A 27,813-nucleotide genomic window follows, 5' to 3' on the forward strand; every position below is an offset into this window, starting at 1 on the left:
ATGAGTTATAACTTGACCTTCTATGACTGGTGGATTAACCGTGTGAGCATCAACCTGATTATTAATTTCCCTTTTATCCAGGTCATTTTCAATGGAACAAAGGACCTCATAACAAGATGGAGCTTGCTGTAACAGATAAGGAGGCTCCTGATCTATTGATGTTCCCTGGTTTCTTTCATCTTCCGACTGCTGTTGAAATTTCTGAAACTGTATTTTAATGGCATCTATCTGACTAGAGTGTTCAACCTTTATAGCATTGATTTCCCTGGCATGGTCTTCTTCCATGGTCAATAACTTATTCTAAAGACATATTTGATTAGCTTCCATATCTTTTATTACTTTATCGTCCTTTTCCTTTATGGTCATCAAGCAATGCTATATAGAGTTTATCTCTTTCTTATGATTTGCTTGCATGGTCGTCATAGTTTCCTCTAAGCCTGATAACTTGCTTTGCATAAAACTAATTTATGTGTCATGATTAGTTTTCATGGCCTCAATTTCCTTAGCATGTTGATTTTGCATGTCGGTTATGTAATCAGAGTGTTTAATTTTCATGATCTTCATCTCCTTATTACGTTTTTCCAGGTGGTTGCATAAAGTTCTTACATCATTGGCGTAATTAGTTTGATCGATCTCCATATTTTTTACCAGCCACATTAGTTCTTGTATAATTTGCTTCTGATCTTCCTTTTCATTGTCAACATTGTTTTTACAATTTGTCCCTGCATTTCCACTATCATGGATTTGATCTGCAATGGTACAGGTGGATGGCACATTTTGATATGAAGAATTGTCTTGAAATCTTTCATCAATAGCTGGACCTTTTATAAGATTACTTTCATTCCGTTGTACAATTTTAGGGGCACAAGGCGAGCGGACAAAGATCACCCTTTAAAGAACAGACAAATAGACGCATTTTGACATCTTCATGATCATATTGAGGAAGTCTACAATATATGATCATTACACAAGTAAACATGTTTAAATGCTTTCTAACATCGACTTAATCGCCATCTGAGAACAAAAGTAATTTAGAAATGGCCTCTTCCGGAAAATCATGGAGATCATTAGTAAAATGACATGGTTTAAATGAATAATCCATGATGAATAACGAGGGACCAAATGGATGATAGAACGAGATCTCTACTCAAGAAAATCAGTAGATGAAAGAAGTGGAGTCGCCAACAATGAATCTAATTCTAGGATCCAAAAAGCAACAAACAAGCTAATATGAGAGAGGCCTCTTGTCTGGGAAAGATAAATGAAAAGAAATGGAGTCGCCACCCAAAAAAGAAACGAACTGAAGAATAGTTTGCTGATATGACGAAAGATAAGGTGATGAAAATATCCAAATGATGCCAAAAAATGTTGAATCTGCCAGTTCAAATGAGAGATGAGAAAGATATGAGAAGATGAATGTCGTTGAAATGCCAGGGACAGAAAAACTCTGTCCCCAGCAACGGCGCCAAAAAATATTGGTGTTGCCGGGCCAGATGAAAAGATAAGAAATGAGAAATATGGTTGTCATTGAAACACCGAGAATAAAATGTCCCCGGCAATGGCGCCGAAAAATGTTGTCGCACAGATTGTCACGACAACGCTCAGACCGGGGGCTGTCACCCTGATCCCCGATCTCTCCATTTAAGCCTGTCTCCTGTGGCTAAGGGGGGTAGACCCTATGGGACAATGGGTGACCAACTGTGGACCAATTGGGTTGGGAGACACAAGGGAAAACAAGCACTTATTTGATTTTATTAAGTTAATAGACCAGTGCCTTACGGAGTTGATGACAGAACAATTGTTTATCAAATACTGCAGAAATATGAATTCATTAACAATCATTTACCATCAAATAACCCAAACAATGATTAGTTTTTCCAAATGCAAGATAATCGATAAATGTTCAATGGCTTAACAATATTCCAGCAATTAAAATTTGAAAGATTGAATGCTTTAAATAACCACGCAATTCTAAATGCTAACCAGTTATCACTTTCATATAGTTAATTCTTCAAATGAACATTTAAGCATGTTTAACCATATAAAGAAATGATAAATATTGATCCCACATCAAAATTTTAGCCTCAACAGAAAAAATATATCGCAAACATGACAAAGCCTTGAGCCAACACTGAATCTGGCAAAAAATTTCCGAAATATTTTTATATTTTCAAATAAAACAAAAATAAGTTCAGCAAAAACTAGATTCTAAGTAAAAGTAGCTTAAATCTAAATAAAAATTTAAACTATGGAACAAAATAAAAAGGGCTTAAAGATTTTTATTTTTTTTTATGCTTCTTCTTTCTTTCTTTTTTTTAGAGAATATTATTAAAATCAAAATTCAAAACAAATCTAAAATAAAACTAAGATCTAATCTAAATTAAAAAGGAAACTCTTTATGCTTTTATGATATTTTTATTATTATTATTTTTTTTTTTTACTTTAAACAAAATTAAATCTAAACTAAATTTAATCAAAATCTAAAACTAAAGTCTAATCTCAAATCTGAAAAAAATTAACTTTTTATGATTTTATTAATTAATTTTATTTATTTATCTATTTATATTTTTTTTTAATTCTAAAATTAAAACATCAAACTAAGCTAAAATCTAAAATATATGAAAAGTGAAATTTATGAAGTCTTAAATCTAAACTAAATAGAACTTTTAAATCTAAAAGATCTAACTAACAAAAATTAAATGACTCAAATATATCTAAACCTCAAACTAAATTAAAATGGATATCTAAAAAAAAAAAATTGGAAAACTAAAACGTAACCCAAATACTCATACACCTAAAAGAAAAAAAAGTTTGTTGTTGCTTGTCGTATGCAGGTGTGCGTGTGCAAGTGAGAACCCAACGAGCTGAGCGTGGAATCAACGCAGAAATGGCAGCGTGAGGAGCTTAGGCCGGAGGCGTAGAGGGATCTTGGAGGGACGCTACAGGGTCGACAAGCTTTAGGGACCGCGTGCAGGGGGAAAGAATCCGCAGGAATGGCACCACGCTGCCAATTCGTTTTGCAGGTTGGAGGGCATTCGAAAGAAAACGCAGGAGCAGAAGTGGCAGCTGCAATGCTGCAGGTGAGAGACAGGAGGATCTGCTGCGTGATGGTGCTTCGATGGCAGTGGCAGCATGTGTATGTGACTGCGTGGGAGAAAAGGATGAGATAGCAAGGGCGCAGGTGGGATTGCAGGTTTCAGCAGAGGCGTGGAACATGGACAGCAACAGATGAATAGCGTGAGGAGCATAAGACTAATGGCTGCAACGAACGCAGGCTATAGCAGCAGGTATGGAGAAGCTGGAACGCAGTTTTGCCTCAAAAAAAAGTATTCAAAATGTCCCTGTAACACAATTAAACCTGCAACATGACAAAACCCTGAGTAATAGCGAGGAGCTAATCAAACCCTCGAAAGTCTTCAGAAAACCCTGCAACCTCTAAATGGAAAGGAAAAACACCCAGAATATATGCAAAGAATAAAACCCTAAAACCAGCTACAAAATTTACAGCTTTGTGACTCTACAACAGCCAGATTTGTCAGTAACCCTCCATAATATTTTCAGAATATCAGATTTACTATGAGATACTTCAGAAATCTCTCATGCAATTCAAAAAATAAATTTAAATGATAGACCCAGAACCGAAATTCGCTGGGCTCTACAAGAAAATGCTTTGCGGGAGTTGGCTGGCTCAGCCGAGAACTTCCCCAAATGCCCACTGATCTTCTCAATAAGGATTTCCTACACAGCTCACTTCAACCATCAATAAAGAAGGAAACTAACTTCCAGATCCAATGGAGATAGCTGCCATTATTTCAGAAATTCTATTACCATTCAAACCCTAGTAAGTGAACAAGATATCTGTGTTCAACATCACTCTACATCAAGCTATTACCAATGGCTAAAAACAAAATTATGCAGAAAATAAAGCAGCTTACAGCACTTCAGGAGAGTAACACCAGCAAGATTTCAACCCCAAAGTCTTTCTTTATTTGCACAAGAAAAGGTTTACAAGAGAGTTTTCTTCAGCACAAGACTCACAGATCGAATGATCTCAAATGACCCCTAGCACCCTATTTAAAGGAAAAATTCTCAACGGCTAGTTCGAGTGGTCCATGTCAAAACGATCTCGACCGTCGATGAGGATCAAGGTATCTTTTAATCTCATCCGTCGAATTTTTAAATGCATTTTAATATATTAAAAAATTGAAATTCTGCATTTATTTACTCAAAAATTTGACTTATTATTATTTTTTTTATTTTTATTTTTTTTTTTTTTTTTTATATTTTTTATATTTTTAATTTTTTAATTATTTATATCTTTTATTTTTTATTGCTTTTTATTTTTTCAATTTTTAATTTTTATTTTTGAATGGATCCTCGAACTTAGCCTTTGGAAAAATCACCTAGGACCTAGAACTTAGGACTTAGGACCTATGAGGGGATTAAAACATTTCCTAACACTCAAGACACTTTACATCATGACTTTTACAATTTTACATCTCAAGGGGGGAAAACCCATTTGACATAGACCCTCATAGACCACCCAGTCTTGCGACACAGATATAATCTAGCAAATCAACGCACTAGGATTCCCCTAAGATTCTAATGACAAAATTCATTCCGGCTTTGGGGTTAGGCTAAAGGAAAACTCTGCCGATCATGGATCGGTGAGACAAAAAACCTTCCGGAACGTAGATTATCACTAGAAAATTAGGTCCACCTACGCAATTTACATACATGACTCAGCTTTGCTACGATTATTTACAATTCACACATGCAGACTGGGTTCACAACATAATATGATCAAGTCGACAATGACTGTCGAATGGCATGGACATGTCAATTAAGCGCTATCCCTTTTGCGAAAAAAGGGGGTGTACTGCTATGGGGAGTTGACACGTAGTGGTCAAAATGCTCTAAGCCTCAAAATTTGTAGGGAGGCTAAGACACATGTATTCTACAATACCCAGAAATCGTTTTGGGAAATTCCACCCAGAGACAGCTTTGTTAAAATAATTAATTATTTTTAATGGGTGCCTAAGTCTAAACTTAGGAAATTAAAATAATTAAAGAGTATTAATTAAACTGAGGTTGAAACTTCTAGAAGAAGACGAGGATCAAGTCAATATGATGTGAGCCATTGATTAGAATCTAATCTGGGTCGTTGATTACTCAACTGGAGGATTATAAGGACTTCGACGGCCATTTGGAAAGCACACCAGGAAGATACTCAGTTACCCAAGTAAGATAGATTTTCTCACTGGTCGAAGTTTGGCAAGAGGAAATCGAATCAGAGGGAGATTTGCAAGTGAGAACGAGAGAGGGCACCAATGTCAGTCGAGAGTGCAAGAGCAAAAAGAAAAAGCATAGTAGAGGAGGGACAACGCAGAGGTTGTGACGCTGGGACTGCACAGTCCCTACGCAGAAGTTGAGGCAGTGAGACGCAAAGGGAGTAGCAGGTCCTCTCTAGAGTCATAATCTCACTGAGAAGCGTGAGAATATTGTCTATAAAATTTCCATAGAAATTCTTCTATTATGCTGGTTGTATCTTGTACTTGAGCTTTTTGTTGAAGATCAATAAAGAAACCCTCATCTGCTGCAAAGGTTTTCCCACATTAGGTTTTTCGGGAACAATTGTCCAAAAATAATTGTCATTGTGATTATACTTGTGCTAGTATTTTTCCTTACATTTACTTCCGGCAGTATTTTAATTGTGAAGGCTGCAGTAGAATTTATTTCGATATTTGTTGTAGAAACACTGTGAATAACTTATTTCTGAATTAATAAGTAGAAATAATAGCAATCACTGCAGTTGGATTTCTATTTAGAAATTTTCACAAGGTATCAGAGTTTAGTGAAGCATGAGTGCAGACCAGAAGAGCCAGCATTGAGGAGAAGGAGGGAGTTTGAAATTGTTGCATAGGCAGTAAATTGAATCCCTAGAGGAATTGCAAAGTCCAATCTAAAAGGGCAAAATTTTCATAGGAAAATCTCTCTCGGAGAGAGTCAACAAAGAGGATGTTTTCCAAATCAAAGTTTGCCAGTAATAGAGGGAGCAGCGCAGAGCAGTCTTCAGGTGAAGACACAGTTTTTCTGTAGCAGTTGCCAAGGCAGAAAAGCGTCAAAAGTCGATATGAAACATAGAAAAAAGAAGGATGGAAAATCAAGATGTCTCTGAATTATCTTCCAAATTGGAAGAAGAATCTGCATGCTTGTCAATTTCGGTGTCAACAGATGTTTGGTATATTGATAGCGGGGCTTCAGCTTGTTGATTTAGGGTAGCATCGGATGTGATCTAGCCACGAAAATTGGTGGAGAGGCTATAGCACATGAGATCTCCAAGACCCAGAAATGGTTTGGGCAGAATCTAACTAGTTTGGGAGATATTAAAATAATTAATATTTTTAATAGAGTTCTTAAGTCTAAACTTAGGAAAAATAAAATATTAATGTGAATTAATATAAACTGAGTTAGAATGGTCTAAAATTCATGGATCAAGCCATATCTAATCTTAGTCGTTGATTAGAGATTTAATCTCGGCCGTTAATGAACCAACGAGAAAAGTATGAGAGGAGGCTTGAGGGTCAGTTGGAGGACACACGGAGAAAGATCACGAACTCAATTTTTTGGGGCAGGGTTTGCTGAGGAAATTGAGTGAAGTGATCTGAGTTGCAACTAAGGGGCAGTGAATACATAACAAAGAGGCAGAGTTAGTACCGGAAGCATCAGCGCAGAAGCTGGGAGAGGGTTGACACAGAGCCAGCTAGAGGCCACACAGAGGCAACCAGAGGCCACGCAGAGGCAGCCAAGAGTTGCGCAGAGCCTGAGGAGGGCCAGCATGTGAGACGCAGAGGCTCTAGAGGCTGACCCAGAGCCCCGATAGGCTGACGCTGAGCTAGAGAGGCTGACACAGACCCTAGAATCAGCGCTAGGAGATTTCGTGGGACAGATTGGAGCTGGAGAGTTGGATAGGGTGACGCAATCCCTATCGGGGTGGCGCAGAGCAGCAGAAGTTGCATTGTTGTTATGGGATCGTTCATCCAATGATTTAGTTGAAATATCTATCTCCGACTGAGAGGTACTACTGCCGAGGGCAGTCTCTGTTGGGTGAGCCATTTCTGGCACCCTAGATGTATTTTAAAACTACATAATAATAAAACCCTCTGAATAGTTGCACCGGTTTTCCCGCATTGGGTTTTTCTAGGAACATTAGTCCAAAAACAACGGTGTCACTTGTGTGCTTGTTTCTTTCAGTTGATGATCTGTATGTGTTGATACTATACTTGTATTTATTTTCAGTATTTAGATGGTAAATAACTTGTTAAGTAACTGAACAAGTAGGAAGAAATAAATCAGATAGTACAAGAAGAATTTCTAACGAATAGACTTAGAAATTTCAACACAGCCCATATGACTAGAATACGAGAATATTTCTCAAGCTATCAAGAAGAGCAAGTGGACTTCCAAATTACTATGGGAAACCGAACGAAGTGTAGTTCGGTAGGGAGAGGCACCATAGCATTTCAGATGGAAGCAGGAATCAGCATCCGAGCCACTAATGTTCTGCCTGTGCCCAAGTTAAGAATGAATCTAATTTCAGTGCCCAGTTATAGGACGAGGAATACAATGTATACTTCATTGGAAGGAAAGTATACGTCAAACATCCACGCTGTAAGAAGAAGAGACAAATTGGAGCTCGAAGCAACAGATTGTATAGATTGTAGTTTGAGTCTCCAATGGCACTTATAGGCAGCAATCATAATGGTGAAAAGGAACTGAATGAACTATGGCACAAGCGAATGGAACACTTACACCATGGAGCACTGAGGATGCTCAGAGAGACTGTTACAGGAGTTCCAATCCTTGGTACTGAGCATGTTGATGTATGTAGAGGATGCATACTATGGAAGTATGCTAAAGCAACTTTTTCCAAAAGTGACAACAGAGCGGAAGGCGTATTGGGATTGATACACTCAGATATTTGTGGCCCAATGTCCACAGGAACTCTTAGTGGTGGTGAATACTTCGTCACCTTTATTGATGATCACTTTAGAAAACCCTGGATCTATTTCTTAAAGACCAATGATAAGGTCTTTGATCGGTTCAGAGAGTTTAAGGCTCTCGTAGAGAACATGACAGGAAAAAAGATAAAGGTATTGCATTCAGATAATGGTGGAGAGTATACAGACAAAGACTTCACAGATTTTTGCGCAAATGAGGGTATCAAAAGAGAATGGACAACTCCATATAATCCAGAGAAGAATGGAGTGGTAGAGCGGAAGAATAGAACTATTGTTAGGGCGGCAAAGGCTATGTTATATGACTAGGACTTTCCTAGATTCTTATGGGTATAGGTTTGCAACACGGCGGTGTATATCCAGAATAGAACTCCTCACAGAGCATTGGGGAAGAAAACGCATGAAGGTGTCTTCACATGGAAGAAGTCAGAGGTGAGTAATCTCAGGATATTCACAAGTGTGGCATATTGTCACATTCCAGACGATAAGCGTAGTAAACTGGATCAGACTGCAGAAAAGGGGTAACTCGTAGGATATAGCAAGACCTCGAAGGCATACGAATCTACATTCCTAGCAACAGGAAGATTGTAGTAAGATGGGATGTAAAGTTCATGGAGGATAGAGCTTTTAGGAAATCTCGAGAGATGCCAGTAGAAGGTTAATCAGTCGATGTTCCATTAGTCCAACAGCAGCAGGGGCAGCAAGAAGGACAAGCAGGAGGACAAACATCTAGATCGAGCAGAGGATCCTAAACCAGTATTTCCACAAAAGTAGGAAATCCAGGCAGTTCTCAACATATGGAACAACAGAAATAGGAGGGGGATTTGATTGAGCCTCCCACCACCAATGGTAGAACCAGAAGGGAAGTATGGCAGACGTTGAGGGACGCAGAGGAGCTTGTTGGAGCTCCTAGAACCGAGAAGAGGCAGCGTAGATAACCTGACAGGTACCAAGCCTTGGTAGCACAGGTTAAAGAACCCTCCAGCTTTCAAGAAGCCGTACAACACCAAGTTTGGGTGGATGTCATGGTAGAAGAGTATAGTTCTATCATGACGAATGATGTCTGGGAAGTGGTACATAGACCAGAGGATAGATCAATTGTAGGATCAAGGTGGATCTACAAGATCAAGTATGCTGCAGATGGTAGTATAGAGAAGTACAAAGCTAGGTTCGTGGCAAAGGGGTACGCACAAAAGGAAGGAATAGTGTTAAAATTAGCAACTAGGGCCAAACTCCATGTGGGTCACCTCATTTATGGCAGCTGATATTTGTCCTAGATTCCTCTTGTCGAGAGTGTAGGATTGATCTAAAGATCATCCGATTCTGACAAGTATTTATGGAGATATGAATTTATTTGTATTTACTTGACAAATTGTCTAGGTCAACCAACAGTTAAATGTGTGGCACACATGCCCAATGAATCATATAAATATAAGAGAGGTTGATTCATTTTTTCATCATCTCATCTCACTCATTCTTCTCTCTCTCTCCTTAGCTTTGGGTTATACAAGGAGCAGCTCACACATGGGAAGAAGGAAGACGCATTAGGGCAAGGAGGACGCTGAAAGGAGGGCGCAGAAGCAGCTGAAGGTATCTTTGACCTGCGTTGACCAAGCGTTGACTCATCAAGGGTGCAGTTTTGGTGTGGCTGCCTCTCCTAGGCAGGCCGCAGATTTTGGCACAAAAATCGAGGCAATACATCCACAGGTTTGACCAATGTTGACTACCCCAGTTTTGGGTAGCAGGTTGAATTCAGTCAATAGCAGTTTGACTGTGTTTTTGGGGTTGTTCAAGGGTTGTTTCTTCAGGCTATTCGAGGGCTACTTGACTGGAAATTGACCATGCATATTGGAGGTAAATTTCAACTCGTTTGACCAAGTATGACTTTGCTGATCTAGGGTTTGTTGCTGCTGATATAAAATTACAGAATTCTGATTTTATACTATTTCTCTCTGTTGAACTATTGAAGATAAAAGAAGATTTAATCAAAAGGTTTCCCCGCATTGAGGTTTGTCCCTGGCTAGCCGCCACATCTTGTGTCTCTTGTCTTGGCTTGTTTTCTATTGATCGTTTAATGTTCTATCTGCACTTTACTTAATGTATATGTGATTTCTAATCTGTGGCTAATAAGAAGAAAAGAAGTAAACTGCCCTAAGCATAGAACATACCATAATTTAACATGGTATCAAAGGTGAGGTGAGGACAAAGCCCAAGCAAGAGCAATCACCGAAGAAAAGGTTGGCAAGGCTATCCTAAAAATTTCATGGGGTCCTCAACACTCTTCCCCGCCAAAGACAAGCTCCGGGAGAAATCTGACTATTACGGATGGAAGATGTCTCTCAATCTGACTTTAGAAGATAAGGAAGTGTTGGGCCATGTGAGAGGCAATATTGTTGCGCCTCCATCAAATGCATCCGCTGCCGCCAAAAGCAAGTGGTCCAAGGGAGAAGTCAAAGCAAGGAATATCATCCGGGACTCTATCGACAAGCGCCTGGTGGCCTATGTTTCCGAGCTGACAACCTCTAAGGAAATCTACAATAGACTAGTGAATTTATTTAAAGTTAATGATGCAAATAAAGTTCTGTTCCTTAGAAATAAGCTGAAGGAAATTAACAAGGGCAAAGACGAGAGTATGCAAGCATATTTCTTAAGGATCACCGAGATCAAGAATGATCTCCTATCTATTGGGGAAGTAGTTCCTGACAGGGAAATGACTATCACAACTCTTGGAGGACTGCCACCTGAATGGTATATATTCAGGACTACTCTTCTCAACAATAATGTCATCCCAGGATTTGAGGAATTGATGGCTAGATGTATTCAAGAAGAGACAAGGATGGAAGAGCAAGAAATGCCCGCACTTAAAGGCCATCCCTTTGCCTTTTCTTCTCATGCTAAAAGAAGAAACAATTCTGGGGCTAAATCCAAAGGAAAGGCTAGACCGAAGGGTGGAAGAAAAGGACGATGTTACAATTGCAATAAAATGGGCCACTATGCGAGGGAGTGCCCTGATAAAGGGACTCACACCATGATGATGACCAAAATCATTCTCAAGGCAATCAAAGGAATGGCAGGTCCCAATGGCAAAGGTAAAAGAAATGCCGGAAATCAAGGAAGAGGACAACCCTTCAAGAAGGCAAGAAACTCCAGGTATGAATCCAACGTTCTTAACAATCAGCAAGATGAATATTGTCTACCAGTGGCCCTCTTTACTACTGCTCCCCTAGACACACTGGGAAACTGGCTTATTGATAGTGGTGCCTCAAGGCACTTCACTAGTTTCAAAGAAGCTCTCTCTAATCTGATAGAGAAGGAGACCAACCTGGAAATTTTTCTTGGGGACAATGCAAAATATCCCGTGAAAGGCGTAGGGAATGTCACTCTTCAATTGAATCAGGGTAATACAATTCATTTGCAAGAAGTCCTATATGTACCTGATCTCAAAAAGAACTTGGTGTCTGTTTCGGCAATGGAAGACAAAGGCTACAAGGTAACCTTCATCAATAGCAAGGTACGTGTATGGAGAAAGAATTTTAAAAAAGCATTCACTCTTGGGTTTCGAGTCGATTCATTATATCAGGTCGGAGGAAGTCCGTTGGGTGTCATGTTTTGTGACACATCACTTCAGTCCAAACTATGGCATCGGAGGTTTGCTCACCTTCATTATAAAGCTCTACCCAATGCAAGACAAATGGTGACAGGGATGCCCGAGTTCCAAGTAGAGCAAGAAGGTGTGTGTCCGAGATGTGCCGAAGGGAAGCTCAAAAGGGACCATTCCCCTCAAGCCAAAGCAAGACCTCGGATATATTGCAATTGGTTCACTCAGACATATCTGGTATGATGCCTGTGAACTCCTTGGGAGGATATTTATATTACCTCACTTTTACAGATGGCTATTCTCGCAAGACTTGGATACACTTCTTGAAAAAGAAGGATGAAGATATCACTTGGTTTTGTCACTTCAAAGCCTTGATTGAGAATCAAACCGAAAATAAAATCAAGATCTTAAGGACTGATAATGGGACTGAGTATGAATCCAATGAGTTCCATGACTTTTGCAAAGAAGCTGGCATTAAGAGGGAGACTACAACACCATATACTCCTAAGCAGTTTGGTGTGGCAGAAAGGAAGAATCGTACAATTGTGGAAGTTGTCCATGCTATGCTTCACAATCAAAGACTTCCGAAGTTTCTATGGGCTGAAGCTGCGAATACCGCCGTATATGTGCAAAACCGATGCCCTCATCAAGCATTGGGTTCCAAGACTCCCGAAGAGATGTTCACTGGTAAGAAACCTGACATATCTCATTTTAGAATTTTTGGAAGTCCAGTATATTTTCATGTGCCGAAGGAGAAGAGGAATACACTGGGTGCATCTTGAAAGAAAGGAATCTTCGTGGGCTATAGCGAAAACACTAAGGGCTATAGAATCTATGCGGCTGGTCAAAGGGAAATCGAGATTAGCCATGATGTCACCTTTGACGAAGATATGGCTCTTAGCAAAGTTGACAATATTCCTACTCAAAGGGGATCTAAAGAAGCTAACACTAGGGAACCAAACGAAAAGGAAGATGAGACAATGCCCGATGTGGAAGAACCTATGGATCCTATTGATTCCCCTCCGCAAGAGCCTTCCTCTTCTAGGAAGAGGCCTTCATGGCTAAGGGGGGCACTTGATGATGCTGAAGGGCACGTTGCACCCAGGGTAACGTTTCGGGAAAGTAAGAAGCCGACCAAGTATCAAGGATACTTGACCATCATAAGCACGATCATCCAAAATGAGCCTTCATAATTCGCAGAAATTGTCAAGCATCAAGTATGGAAGGATGCTATGACTAAGGAATATGAGTCCATCATGAAAAACGATGTCTGGGATGTGGTCCCCAAACCCCAGGACAAAGCAGTTGTCACTTCAAAATGGCTTTACAAGATAAAGCATGTAGTTGATGGAAGTGCGAAAAAGTATAAGGCTTGTTTTGTCGCTCGTGGCTTCTCTCAGAAGGAAGGTATAGACTATAACGAGATATTTGCACCTGTTGCCCGATATACCACCATCCGCTCGATCATAGCCCTTGCTGCTTCGCAAGGATGGAACCCGAAGGATTTGAGATTCATGATCAAGAATATCACGTGTGTAGGTTGAAGAAAGCCCTCTATGGGCTAAATCAGGCACCCTGAGCGTGGTATGAGAGGATCGATAGCTACCTGATGAAGTTAGGATTCACTAGGAGTGAAGCCAACCCTAACATTTACTTTATGGTTGAAGATGACAAACCTCTCATACTGGTGTTGTACGTTGACAACCTCTTTCTAACAAGTGCAAACCCTCTCATTCTCAAATGTAAGAGGGAGTTGGCTTTCGAGTTTGAGATGAAAGACCTAGGACTGATGCACTATTTCCTAGGACTGAAAGTCTGGCAGAAACCAGGAGAGATTTTCCTATCTCAAGGAAAATACGTGGTGAAAATAATGGAGAGATTCGGTATGGTGGACTGCAAGCCCGTGACTACCCCGATGGAGCTTGACTTCAAGAACTTAAGCGGTAGTGTTGCCGGACCTGTTTTACGAAATGATACCGAGTATCGTCAACTCGTCAAAGCATTGATGTTCTTGGTGAACTCTCGTCCGAATATATGCTTTGCAGTCAACACGTTGAGTCAACATATGGTTGAGCCTCACCACACATATTGGATTGGTGAAAAGAATCTGTTGAGATATATTCGTGGCACAATCACTCATGGGTTGAGATACACTGCCGGAGATGTGAGACTACTTGGATATACCGATGCTGATTGGGCAGGCAATGTGGTGGACCGAAAGAGCACTTTCGGGTGTTGTTTCTCTTTGGGATCTGCCTCGATATCCTAGATAAGCAAGAAGCAGAAGTTGGCGACTTTGAGCACCGCCGAGGCAAAGTACACTGCTACTAGTATGGCTTCTTGTGAGGCGTTCTGGTTGCGAAAGCTCTTCAATGAGCTGTTTGGATTTACATTGGATACCACCGTGATCCTGTGTGACAACCAGAGTGGGATTCGTTTATCGGAGAATCCCGTATTTCATGATCGCTCCAACCATATCGATATCAGGTACCACTATATTCAGGATATGGTGCAGCGAGGAGCAATAAGGCTCCAACATATCGGTACAGATGAACAGGTCGACGATATTTTGACGAAGCTCCTGGGAAAGGTCAAATTCTTGACTTTCCGAGAATGACTTGGTGTCGTTCAGAGACCCTCTTATGAGGGTCAAGTATGATGTTTTGAGCTCTGGGAGATCCAGGGGAGGTGGGGTACTTCTTGAAGCGACATGCGACCACAAGGCAACTCACCAGCTCCTAGTGGTGCACTATGTACAGGGCGAAAAGTTCAACCTTCCCCTGTGACACCCCGTGGCGACTGTAGGGCAAGATGATTAGTTCTCCTATGGGCCAGGATGATTAGTTCTCCATGGTGACTGTGGAACAGGATGATTAGTTCTCATGTGGGCCAGGATGATTATTTCTCTGTGGCGACTATGGAACAAGATGATTAGTTCTCCTGTGGGCCGGGATGATTAGTTCTCTTGTGGCGACTGTTGGGCAGGATGGTTCGTTCTCCTGTGGACATGATGATTAGTTCTCCTGTCGAGGCATCCTACCCATGCAGTCTGGGACTCATGGGAAGTACCATTCATTTGATCAATGAATAGGGAAATGGGGTTAGGGACCATTAGTAGTATTATCAATGGACGCATCGTTGTATCTAACGTACTCCCTATGCTAGGACGACCTCCATTGATCTGGGATCAATGATACTGATCTAGGATCAGTGAGAGTGGTATGACACACTCTGAGATTGACTTCGGATCAGTGGAGGATGGTATGATACATCCTCGATCATTTCTTCTTCTTCTTCATAGTTCAAGTAGAGCAGTGCAGGGCCAAGCAATGCAGGGCAGTGCATTTGATGGTTGGGATAGTAGCAACCGTCAGACGGATTGCAGATGGAGTTCTCCCTAGTTGAGGAGTGTTAAAATTGGCAACTAGAGCCAAACTCCATGTGGGTCACCTCATTTATGGCAGCTAATATTTTTCCTAGATTCCTCTTGTCGAGAGGTGTAGGATTGATCTAACAATCATCCGATTCCGACAAGTATTTATGGAGATATGAATTTATTTGTATTTACTTGACAAATTGTCAAGGTCGGCTAGTAGTTAAATGTCTGGCACACATGCCCAGTGAATCATATAAATACAAGAGAAGTTGATTCATTTTTTCATCATCTCATCTCACTCATGCTTCTCTCTCTCTCTCTCCTTAGCTTTGGGTTATACAAAGAGCAGTTCACACGTGGGAAGAAGGAAGACGCATTAGGGAAAGGAGGATGCTAAAAGGAGGAAGCAAAAGCAGCTGAAGGTATCTTTGACCTGCGTTGACCAAGCATTGACTCATCAAGGGTGCGGTTTTGGTGTGGCTGACTCTCCTAGGCAGGCCGCAGATTTTGGCACAAAAATCAAGGCAATCCGTCCAGAGGTTTGACCAGCATTGACTGCCCTAGTTTTGGGCAACAGGTTGACTTCAGTCAACAACAGTTTGACTGTGTTTTTGGGGTTGTTCAAGGGTTGTTTCTTCAGGTTGTTCGAGGGCTACTTGACCAGACATTGACCATGCATATTGGTGGTCAATTTCAACTCGTTTGACCAAGTTTGACTTCGCCGGTCTAGGGTTTGCTACTGCTGATATAAAATTACAGAATTCTGATTTTGTACTATTTCTCTCTGCTGAACTATTGAAGAAAAAAGAAGATTTGATCAAAGGGTTTCCCCGCATTGGGGTTTGTCCCTAGCTAGCCGCCACATCTTGTGTCTCTTGTCTTGGCTTGTTTTCTATTGATCGTTTAATGTTCTATCTGCACTTCACTTAATGTATATGTGATTACTAATCTATGGCTAATAAGAAGAAAAGAAGTAAACTGCTCTAAGCATAGAACATACCATAATTTAACAAATAGACTATGGGGGGACCTTCGTACCAGTAGCCAGATATACCTCTATCAAATTCATTATATCCCTAGCAACTCAAATGGGATGGGAGATTCACCAAATGGATGTCAAGACGTCATTTCTTGAACACGGTGATAGAAGAAGAGATGTATATAGAACATCCCGAAGGCTTCGAAACTCATGAAAAGAGAACTCATGTATGCAGGTTAAAAAAAGCCCTGTATGGGCTCAAGCAGGCACCCAGAGCATGGTATGGTCAGATTGATAGTTACTTGCAGCAGTTGGGATTCGTCAAGAGTGATGTTGATCCCAATCTCTAGTATCTAATGGTGGAGAATGAGCCACTTATTCTGGTATTATATGTGGATGACTTGTTTCTAACAAGGTCATCTAGGCTCATAAAGGACTGTAAGCAGAATTCGACATGAAGGATATGGGGTTGATGCAATATTTTCTAGGGTTGGAAGTTTGGCAGAAGAATGGGGAGATCTTCCTTGGGCAAAGAAGATATGCTACAGATATTCTGAAGAGATTCAGATTGCAGGATTGCCGATCCATGGCTATGCCCATGATCACCAACTGGAAGAAACTAGATGCATCAGGAGACAAGGAGGTGGACCCCACCTTACACAGACAGCTCATTGGGTTGCTCATGTATCCGGTCAACACTAGGCCAGACATTTGCTTCGTTGTCAACACCCTTAGTCAATTCATGGTGGAACCGAAAACGGTGCATTGGGCAGCAGCTAGGCACATTTTTAGATATGTGCGTGGAACAGTCAAATATGGGTTGAAATACATCGGAGGAGATGTGCCAGATTGAATGGATTCACAAATGTAGATTGGGCAGGTAATTCAGTAGACCGGAAAAGTACCTTCAGGTATTGCTTCAATGTTGGATTAGGAACGATCTCTTGGTGCAACACGAAGCAGAAGTCGGTATCTCTAAGCTCAATGGAAGCAGAATATATGGTGGCTAGCACAGCTACGTGCGAATCTATATGGCTTAGAAAACTGCTTGTGAGTTTGTTCAAGAAGAGGATGGAAGCGACCAGTATTTTCTGTGATAATCAGAGTTGTATTAAACTCTCTGAGAATCCAGTATCTCATGATTGGTCGAAACACATTGATATCAAATGTCACTTTATCAAAGACTGTGTTCAATGTGGGGCAGTACAGTTGCAGTATGTCTCCACAGAAAATCAAGTAGAAAACGTACTCACAAAAGCTCTAGGAAGAGCTAAGTTCATCCAGTTCAGGGAACAGATGGGTATAGTAGAGAATTCATTTCAGTAGTAGAAACAGGTAGTTTCTCAGTTGTAGTGGCAGGAAATGAGAGGGAGTTGCAGTACAGATACAATGTTGGCGATGGCAGGGCCAGCAGCAGTACATATGCAGCATTTGTGCAGTGGTTGATGGACAGTGGTGTCAAACATCAACAACACAAAAGGAGATGTCACAAAATCAGAGTGATGCTTCAGCAGGTTGCATTACTAGAGCACATTCCTCGCTAATAGGGAATGTTGATTTATGGTAGCATCAGATGTGCTTTAAGCCTCAAAATTTGCAGGGAGGCTAGGACACATGTATTCCACAATACCCAGAAATCATTTTGGGAAATTTCACCCGGATACAATTTTATTAAAATAATTAATTATTTTTAATGGGTGCCTAAGTCTAAACTTAAGAAATTAAAATAATTAAAGGGTATTAATTAAATTGAGGGTGAAACTTCTAGAAGAAGATGAGGATCAATACAATATGATTTGAGCCATTGATTAGAATCTAATCTGGGTCGTTGATTACTCAACTGGAGGATTATAAGAAGGGCTTCGATGGGCATTTGGAAAACAAACCACGCAAATACTCAGTTACCCAAGTAAGATCGATTTTATCATTAGTCCAAGTTAGGCAAGAGGAAATCGAATTAGAGGGAGAGTTGCAAGTGAGAAGGAGAGAGGGCACCACCATCAGTCAGGAGTGCAGGAGCAGAAAGAAGACGTAAAGCAGAGGAGGGACAACACAAAGGTTGTGACGTTGGGACTGCGCAATCCCTATGCAGAAGCTAACGCAATGAGACGCAGAGGGAGCAGCAGGTCCTCTCCGGAGTCAGAATCTCACTAAGAAGCGTGAGAATATTGTCTGTAAAATTTCTCACAGAAATTCCTCTTCTATTCTGCTGGTTGTATCTTGTGCATGAGATTTTTGCTAAAGATCAATAAAGAAACCCTCATCTGCTACACCGGTTTCTCACATTGGGTTTTTCCGGGGACAATTGTCCAAAAATTACTGTCATTGTGATTATACTTGTACTAGTATTTTTCCTTATATTTAGTTTCCGCAGTGTTTTAATTGTGAAGGCTACAGTAGAATTTATTTCGATGTTTGTTGTAGAAACTCTGTGAATAACTTATTTCTTAATTAATAAGTACAAGAAATAATATCAGTCACTGCAGTTGGATTTCTATTTAGAAATTTTCACAAAAACAACCCTGCAAAATAACAAATATCTCTCCAAAACCCACTCAATAATCTCAGCTCAAGAAATACAAGAAGCTCAAATGAACAATGTGAGTGAAATAGAGGGGGAGAGGCTCTTTAAATAACTTTGAGAGGGGCGCGAGGGGGACTTCCTTCAGCTTAGGTGCTGTAGTTGAAGGGAAACTATTCCAATATTTCATCAAAATAGCCCAAGACATGCACCCAACCTCATCCCTTCGAAACCCATGACATTCAAGTGAGACAAGCCATGGCCATAATGGAATCTTAGTGAATAGCTTAAAACTTTGCAGACCTCATCAATGAGAAAATGCCTTGTTGACTGAAACAAGTAAATATAATATGGTTTTGTTCCCTGTACTATCCACCCATCAAACAATATGCAACTTGTTTTTCCCTAGAAAGCACAATGCTTAGAAGATATTGTTTCCATGTCTTGCATAGCCTCAATGAAAATTTCATTCATAGTTAGAGCCTCACAAGTAGGAGCTTTGAAACCAGGGCCACATGGAACAACATCCATCATAACTTGTTTTTTTTTTAACACGATCGGTTACTTATGTATTATAAAAACTTCAAGGAACAAGTCCTGTTACATCTAATAGAGGGAGCAGAGGGGAGGATCCAAAATGGGCACGCAGACCCTTGATCCTTGTTGGTGGACTTGTGGAGTGTAGTTTGAAAAAGATAACGGCTATATTGCCGTACAAACAAGCCTTCTAGAAAACAAAATTTACAAGACATATATCAATTTACAGCTGCTGGTTGACAGAATCGTCGGGCTGAGGCTCCTTTTTTGCGCTGGCCCTTGTCGAGGCCTCTGCTTGCATGCTCTGGGTTATTGCTTTGATGTGGGCGATGGCTTCTTCCATATGGTTGCATTTTTCCTTGAGACCTTCGATCTCCGCTTTCTGCTTCTCCAGCTTTTTTCTTTTTGATTTGTTGTCTGCTTGGAATTCCTCCTTGAGATCGTTGAAGTGCTTTACAAATCTTGCTATCATGAAACAGTGAGCTTTTCATAAAGTGCAGCTACTGTTGGTGATTACTCGCTCTAGGGGGTTCTCAGCTGACTCACGGTCTGCTGGATTCTCAGCCATTTTACAGCCTCTGTTAAGGAGAATTTGGAGAAGATGATATAGAGGGAAGAAACAGGGGGAGCAGAAGGAAGAGGGTGGAAGGGGAAAAGATGAAGGAGAGAACTGGCAGAGGACGCAGGTCTGAGAGGGATCGAGAGCAGCGATGAGGGAAATGGAAAGAGGAATGAAGAGCAACGGGGCGGATGAGACTAGAAGGCAGGAGAACACTGAAGGGAGAGGGCGCTGATTCAAGCAAACAGAGCTCTGGTTAGAATGAAAATATAAAAAGAACTTAAGATCACAATATTTACCACTGTAAATGGTTGAAGGCAGCCTCCTGTCAACGCTGGTCGTAATGCAACCTCTGAAATTGAAGAGCTCCGGAAACTTTCTGAGATAAGTCGATCCTTTGCGCTTTTGCACTAGAGGAGTTGTAGCTCTGAGCTGAGCGAAGAGAGAGGTTCTCTGGTGCATATAAAGCAGAAGGAGAGGCTGATCGACCGGGTCTGTTGATTGATATGCAAGGATTTGGCTGGTCTTGAGATCAGGCCTTGGATTTTTGTTGCAGTCAATGAAGATTTTGATGCGACAAGCGCCTAACTCCTGCTTGGGGATGTCACGGGGATTCTGAGATATCTTGAGCCCGTACATGTTCATATTGGCAACAGAGATTTCATTTGCATCATTCAAGGTGAGGAGGGGGTCGGTGTCAGAGAGGATGAAGGCTGCGGGCGGCTTGACAAGCTTCGGGTAGAGAGCAGGAAGAATAGAATGATTACCGAGGTGACCAATATTTAGAGAGTTTGGAGAATGGAGGATCGAGCTACGGGATTGGCTTGTCATAGGTGGTGTCATTTTCTCTGACTTGTCCGATGGGTCTGTTGGTAGCCCTGGTGGCGAATGTATCAGCTTCTGTATTATTGTCCCTCAAGACGTGCTGGAAGGTGGTGTGCCCCAAATGACTGATCTTGTCCCTGATCCTTAGTTTTAGATTGCTGAGAGCCGCTTTTTTGAACTCTCCCCCTGTAGCCATAGCTGCGATTACTATTACCGAGTCTCCCAGGATGATTGGGTTCTGGATTCTCATTTGTTTCAGAATGGTTGTGCCTAAGAGGAGGCTGTAAGCCTCGGCCATGTTATTTGACATTTGACCCAGACCCCATTCATATGTTAAAAGAGCTTTGCCATACTGATTCTTTATAACTCCCCCTGCCCCAGCTTTCCTTGGATTATTTTTGGAGGCTCCATCAAACTGGAGAGTGATTCGATTTTGAGCTAGAAGCCATTGACTTATGTCCTCCTTGGTACCTCTAAGTTTCCAATTGTTCCTTCTCTTGTCTGCTTTGGAGTGGGATTGCTTGTTCTTGTCGTAACTGAGACAAAAATTGGTGAACCAGTCATTCTCATCTTTGTGCCAACTGGATCGATCTAGTTAAGAGATAGAGTTGGCGCTTATTGTATCAGAGATAAGGGCCATAGTTTTTTCCAAGGTGCGGGCTGGGTTTGGCTTCTGGTTGTTGAAGATACAATGGTTCCGAGTGAGCCAGATTTGCCAGCTGATCGTTGAGGGGATGCATTTCCACAGGCGAAGGATAGGGGCCTTGTTTTTCTTAGGATAAGGGTAGCATTTCTCCCAATTTTTGTATAGAGAGGGAAGCTGGTCAAAGGTCTCTCCTATTTTCAGAGGACTGATTAGCTGATTCCAGCAACTTTGGGCATATGGACAGTCGAAAAAGAGGTGTTGGCTGCTTTCCTCCTCTGCACGACAAAGGCAGCAGATTGAAGGGCCAAGTATACCTCTTTTTTTAAGATTCTCAACTGTGAGAATCTTGCCTTTGAGAAGGGTCCAGTTAAAGAACTTGATTTTTGGCAAGCACTCTGATTTCCACACTGTTGTACAGAGGTTCCATTTACCTGTTGCTGTGTTTGCTTGAAGAAGTTTGTACCCCTCTTTAACTGTGAAGTTTCCTCCGCTGGGGTCCCACATGTACCTGTCATCAGCCACTTTGTTTGTCGGGGCAGATCCTGAGAGAGAGGTCTTAAGGTCGGTCCAAAGATCCCTGAGATCATTTAGGAGAGGGAGGCCCTTCCAATCAAGCCAACTATTATGGCCCCAAAGGGAAATGTCATATAGAGATATCAAATTTTTTTCTTCCATCCAAGTTTGCAGGGGTCTGAAGTTCTGGAGTAGGTTTCTAGGCTTTGCTCCCATGATTCTGTCTGACCAGATATTTGTTTCCTTACCATTGCCAGGCACTTTTGAGATGTGGTTTTTGAATTGAGGGAGGACTTTTTTTATGAGCTTCCATACAGGAGTGCACGGTCTTTCAACAATTGATTCAGAGAGGACATTAGAATTTGGACCGTTGAGATACTTTCTTTTCAAAACCTCCACCCACCAGGAGCCTTTTCCTCTAAGCATTCTCCAGATCAGTTTGAATCCCATAGCTCTATTGGAGAGACTTGGGATTTTGATGGCTAGGCCCCCTTTTTCGAATGGAAGGGTAACTTGGTCCCATCTGACAAGGCTGAATTTTTTTGAATCATGCTTCCCTCCCTGCCAGAGGAAGCTTCTCATAATTAGTTCCATATGCTTGTGGGTGCTGGCAGGAGCCAAGGTTACTGCATATTGATAGATGGGGAGGGAAGAAAGGATAGCCTTGATGAGGGTAGTTCTGCCAGCCAAATTTAGCCAAGACAGCCCCCAGCTTTGGAGAAGTCCTCTCATTTTTCTATGTGTTTTACCCAAATTTCGGACTTGACTGTTTCTTTTGCTAAGGGCAGACCCAAATATGAGAAATAGCTCCAATTTCTTTGCACTGGAATGTCCAGTATCGAAGAGATTCTTTGCATGATTTGAGGAGAGAAATTCCAGGTGTATATCTTACATTTTTTATTGTTTAGCTTTCCCCCTGAGGCTGCCAGGAATGAGTCCAGAATTTTCTTGAATCTTTTTGCCATCAGACTTGAGGCTCCCCCGATTAGAAGGGTGTCATCCGCAAAGAGCGAATGATTGATTTCTTTGATCCCTCTCTCTATACAGGTCCCTGTGATCTCCTTTTGCTTGCGGAGTTTTTCCAAGTGGATGCTCAAGGTTTCCGCCATTATGATGAACAAAAATGGAGAGAGGGGGCAGCCTTGCCTCAGACCCCTAGAGCTTCTAAAGTAGCTGCTCGGTCAACCATTGATCAGGGGGGCGGTCCAGGGGTTAGAGATGCACTCCATGATGATGCTTATAAATTTGTTGGAGATCCCGAATTTTCTGAGGACTTTTGTCAAGAAGTGATGGTCAACCCTGTCAAAGGCATTTGCCATGTCTAATTTGATGATCGTGCCTCTTTCCTTTCTGTTGATGCTACTGTGAATTGCTTCTTGTATCAAAATGACGTTGTCCGTGATTTGTCTATGGGGGACAAATCCGCCTTGATTCTTTGAAATGAGATAGGGAAGAAGCTTTTTAAGCCTGTTGGCTAGGATTTTAGTAACATCCATCATAACTTGTTAGTATCAAAGATCTAACAACATTTAAAGCCAAGTTTAATTAGAACCCAAAAACACCTATGGCTTATGTGCTTGCTCATGAAGCTTTTACCCCCTTTTCACACTCTACAAGGTGGGTTGAGAATTGAATTGGGTACAGGAAGCATAAGAGGCACGTAGTAGTAGGAGAGGGGATGGAATAAGTATGAGAATGTGGTGTACATGTATACCAATAGCACGAGAAGTAATACCGATTTCAACATGAGGACAAGATGAAGTAGGTAACCCTATCTCAACTTTAAACTTTTTTCGTTACACTTGCTTTCAACTGTGGTATCTAGATTGGCTTGGCATTGATACGTTATATCAGAAGATTCTTTTAGACAATGTCCCGGCCAGTAATTTTGGCAAGTTGGTAATCACAAACAATTCACTCCTAACCTTTTCACTAAAAAGCCCTTGTCATGCCCAACAAACGTCTTTTTCCTTCACCATATTGAAATCTTTTACAGATTTGAGATCTGGTGTTAGAATTATGTTGCTACTTATGAATATGAAAAATCACTATGCCCTGATTGTGGTGATTTAGAAAAAACAGGCAACAGAAATAGGAGAACATCAACAGTCTATTAAAAATAAGTAAGAAGGAAGAAGCATGAAGCTACAAGGCCATAAGAATAATATTCTAAGCTATTTACATAGGCAAATTTCAAGAGATATCTCTGGTTTATAGATAGGAAACCCAACATACCTGAGAAACTAGTGGCTTTACAAAAGCATGGGCATATCTCCTAACAGCATTTATTTTCACCCAATCAAATCCCTATGACTCACACTGATAAATCAACATTGGTGACTCACATGTCATAGCCTTTTCAAGCATTTAATGGTCAGATGCTATCTTCTCTTACATTTCAAGCATTAACGATCAGATAATATTTTTTCCCTGCATTTTCAAATCTGATCTCACCATTTCTTCACACCTCTCACTTTTTGTGTTCACCATTGCACTTTGACATTGTCCTTCACTAGTAATATAAAATAGACATTTAGCCCCTAGGGTGTGGATCAGTTGGCAATAAGGTGCACTGTTAAGGCACTCCTGTGATGCCACTGGGTCAAACCTCACTAACCCATTTACCATCTATGGGGCCATGTGGATACACCTGGAGGTTATAGTGGTAGCAGTTGAAATTGACCCATGTCATGCAAGTACAAGCCCAGCCCAGTTGTTGATTTTACCAGTCAACATATATATACATATATAATAGACATTTAATATTTCAACAAAACCTTCAAAATACCTCCAATGTCATAGCTCCTTCCATGTTGAATCTAATTCCCCATGTGCCTCCCTTGCAAAAATATGCTGCCCAAGCAATGTTCTGTGGTAGAAATGTAGCCTCTGTACTTGCAATGAATTTTTGGTCTCCAAGCACTTGAAAATCTTGAAAAAGCGTGAAGTTTCACTTTCTTTAGCACTCCAAAGTGTTAGCTGAAAACCCTCCCTCTTAATCCAAAAGAACACAAGAAATCAAAAAAAAATGACAGAATTATAGAAGAAAATAAAACAGGGAATTCCACCTTATATTCAGGTCGTCCAAGTGTTCAGATTTGACTCGCCTAGCTTGAGAAACTCCATGAGTTTCTATTAAACTAATCAAGCCTAGACAGACTAATCGAGTTTAATGGAAATTGAACGAATTTGACTGAAATTGTGAACATGGCTTCCCAATTAACGCACCGAGTTAACTCACCAAAGGCATAGTTGAATAGCGGACAAGACCAAGCAATTTCCAGTCGTGATTCCAACTGGAATCCAGCAATGGATCATGGTTCCGCCATGTTTAAAGGGTTTTGGGAGTCTCCGAATTGACCCAGAAACTTCAGAAAAAATGTAACACGCCAGATCGATCAGAACCATGAAATTTTATTTTGCCAGATTCTGGCAAGGGTTGGCCGGAGCGGTGCATTTTGTGTACTGGATAGACAACGCTCTCGCTAAAACTCCACAAAGGAAAGCTTAAAGGAATTTAGCGGGCTAGGCATTTTTATGCAAAAATTAAACACAATATTTTCAAATTGCTTTTCATTTTTAAGGTTAAAATTAAACTTGAATTATGGTCGTTAAATGAACCTGTGAAGGGATATAAATTTTACAATTTGAACAAACTTCATGTAAAAATTTATGGAGGCAAAGCATTCACAGGGAAATGGGTTCATACAAAAGCTGGTGGTTCACGAATTCCTGGTATTCTTACATAAAACTTCCATAAGAAGAACCAATAAGTCAATCATCATCATCTTCATATAAAATGATATACAGGTCCCAAGGATAATGAACCAGCCATTAATATGGAACAATAAGCACGGGCTTATTTGTAATAAATACCCGGTCATTATTCAATTTGTTTCACTTTCCCGAGCTCCATGAATGTCACTAACCCCTGCATATTTCTTGTGGCACCTGCTAGGATGTACTTGTTGACCTGAGCCAGTATATTTATCTATTGACTAGTTAAGTTGCCATTGTGTCCATACAGTCTAATTCAATCAGCAAGCGATCTGCACAAGGTTGTTGAATGGAAGATTAAACTAGAATTGAGATTTCATTACATACCCTTTGAAGCATATTGAAGATGGTCCAAAACATCTTGACATCCATGATTCATCCATCCTGATAGATCTCCCGTTTCTTTCTCCTCCTGTTTCTGCATGTGGAGAGATCATGGCATATGTATAATGAATATACCATCTACTATCTATTGCTGAGCAATTTATTTATTTCCGCTCCATTTCCTGTTTTCAAATTCTTTTTGGAGTGAACGCAATCTTTTGGACAGCTTTGGGGTTATTACCTACAGAATGCCCTGTGGATGGAACTTCGGTAAATTGAATGCCGTTGTGACAAACTCTCAAAAGGTGATGGATTGTTAAGACAAGCTCTCAAAGGTGATTGTCTTGATTGTTAAGACACTCTTTAATTTAGGTCACCGGTTCTAGCCATGGGAAATCACATCCATGTAATGAAAAAACTATATCCACGATACCAAACGATGAAATAGGTGGTCGTCACTAAGATATTGGTTTACGGTATTCCCACGAATTTTCGGAAATTTATTTATTAGTGAACCGTCTTATTCTAGTGAACCGTCTTATTCTATAAAAAAAAATTCTGTACATAAGAAGATGCTTATATTGAAAAAGAAAATTATAAATATTGATTTATTTTTAAATATTATGAAAGAGATAGTCATCAGAAAAAGTTATAGTTTTATATATAATTTTATATATATATATATATATATATATATTTGAAAATTATAAATATTGATTTATTTTTAAATATTATGAAAGAGATAGTCATTAGTTTTTATATAATTATATATATATATATATATATATATATATATATATATATGTGTTAATATTGAAATTTTATTTTTATTTTTATATATAATTATATATATATATATATATGTGTTAATATTGAAATTTTATTTTAATTTTTGAATTAATAAAAATATATACTAAAATTGAAATTTTAATAAATTATAAATATTATGAACCATACTAGTTAGTTAAAAATGTGTTGACAAATATATTATAATGTGAAATTTTATTTGTTAGTGAACAGTCTTATTCTTAAAAAAAATACTCTGTAGATAAGAAGATACTTCTATTCAAAACCATGTGGTTGAAAAGAAAATTATAAATTAATATTCATTTATTTTTAAATATTATGAAAGAGATAGTCATCAGAAAAAGTTATAGTATATATATATATATATATATATATATATATATATTAAATTATATATATATATATATGTTAAATTATATATATATATATATATATATATGTTAAATTGAAATTTTATATTAATTTTTGAATTAATAAAAATATATACTAAAATTGAATTTTTAATAAATTATAAATATTGTGAACCATACTAGTTGGTTAGAAATGTGTCGACAAATATATTATAATGTGATTTACACAGAAAAATCTTCTCAAAAAAATTATTATGATTATGTTATAACTTTTGAATTAATCATGATTTTTCTACATAATTATAAAAGTTATCATTTAATTTAATTTTTAAAGGTTATAATTTAATTTATTTTTTATCTCATTGTCATTTTAATATATGAATATCATAAAAATGTTAATAGTTTTATTATAAAATAAAAATTATAAATAATACCATTTAATTTATAATTTTTAGATAATTAAAATTTTTAAAATAATTATTGATAACTTTATTTAATAATGGTTATTAGAAAAACCTTATACATATAGTGATTTAAAGGTCTAAAATCAAAACTCAAAAAAAAAATCTTTAGACAACTCTAAAATATCCTTACCCTATATAAAAGGAACCACTCACAAAATTGCAAGAATTCTCACCAATCATAACAGCATGGTTCACTCGCCAAACACCATTAAGAAAATGATTGACTTTGCCAAAGATTTAATAGACTTAAAACAACACAAAGGAGTATACTCTATTCCCTGTTCATGTGGAAAAATATATATAGATGAAATAGGAAGATTTGTGCGCACAAGATTAAAAGAGCACATAAGTCACATAGTAAGGAATAGGACAAAAAAAACAGCCCTAGCGGAGCATGCATGCTCCTCTTCACACTACATTTGCATGGAACATGCAAAATTAATTCAAAGAAAAGACCATTATTTAAAAAGAAGGGTGAAGGAGGGCATTGAAATTGAGAAATCATCAAACACAATGAAT

The 27,813-nt window shown here is 39.5% G+C and overlaps 1 long non-coding RNA gene across 1 annotated transcript in view; it reads right to left on the bottom strand.

The window, feature by feature from the left end:
- Positions 1-26,096, bottom strand: part of LOC149151193 (uncharacterized) — a 149,509-nt gene extending 123,413 nt beyond the window's left edge. The window contains exon 1 of the long non-coding RNA XR_016262639.1: positions 25,677-26,096. This is a non-coding gene — a long non-coding RNA (uncharacterized LOC149151193). The remainder of the gene's footprint in view (positions 1-25,676) is intronic.
- Between the last annotated feature and the right edge of the window lie 1,717 nt (positions 26,097-27,813).

This window comes from Pinus tabuliformis, chromosome 9 (assembly GCF_031772625.1).
Source record: "Pinus tabuliformis cultivar Carrire ecotype Pingquan chromosome 9, CPIR1, whole genome shotgun sequence".
In the NCBI taxonomy this organism is placed as follows: domain Eukaryota; kingdom Viridiplantae; phylum Streptophyta; class Pinopsida; order Pinales; family Pinaceae; genus Pinus; species Pinus tabuliformis.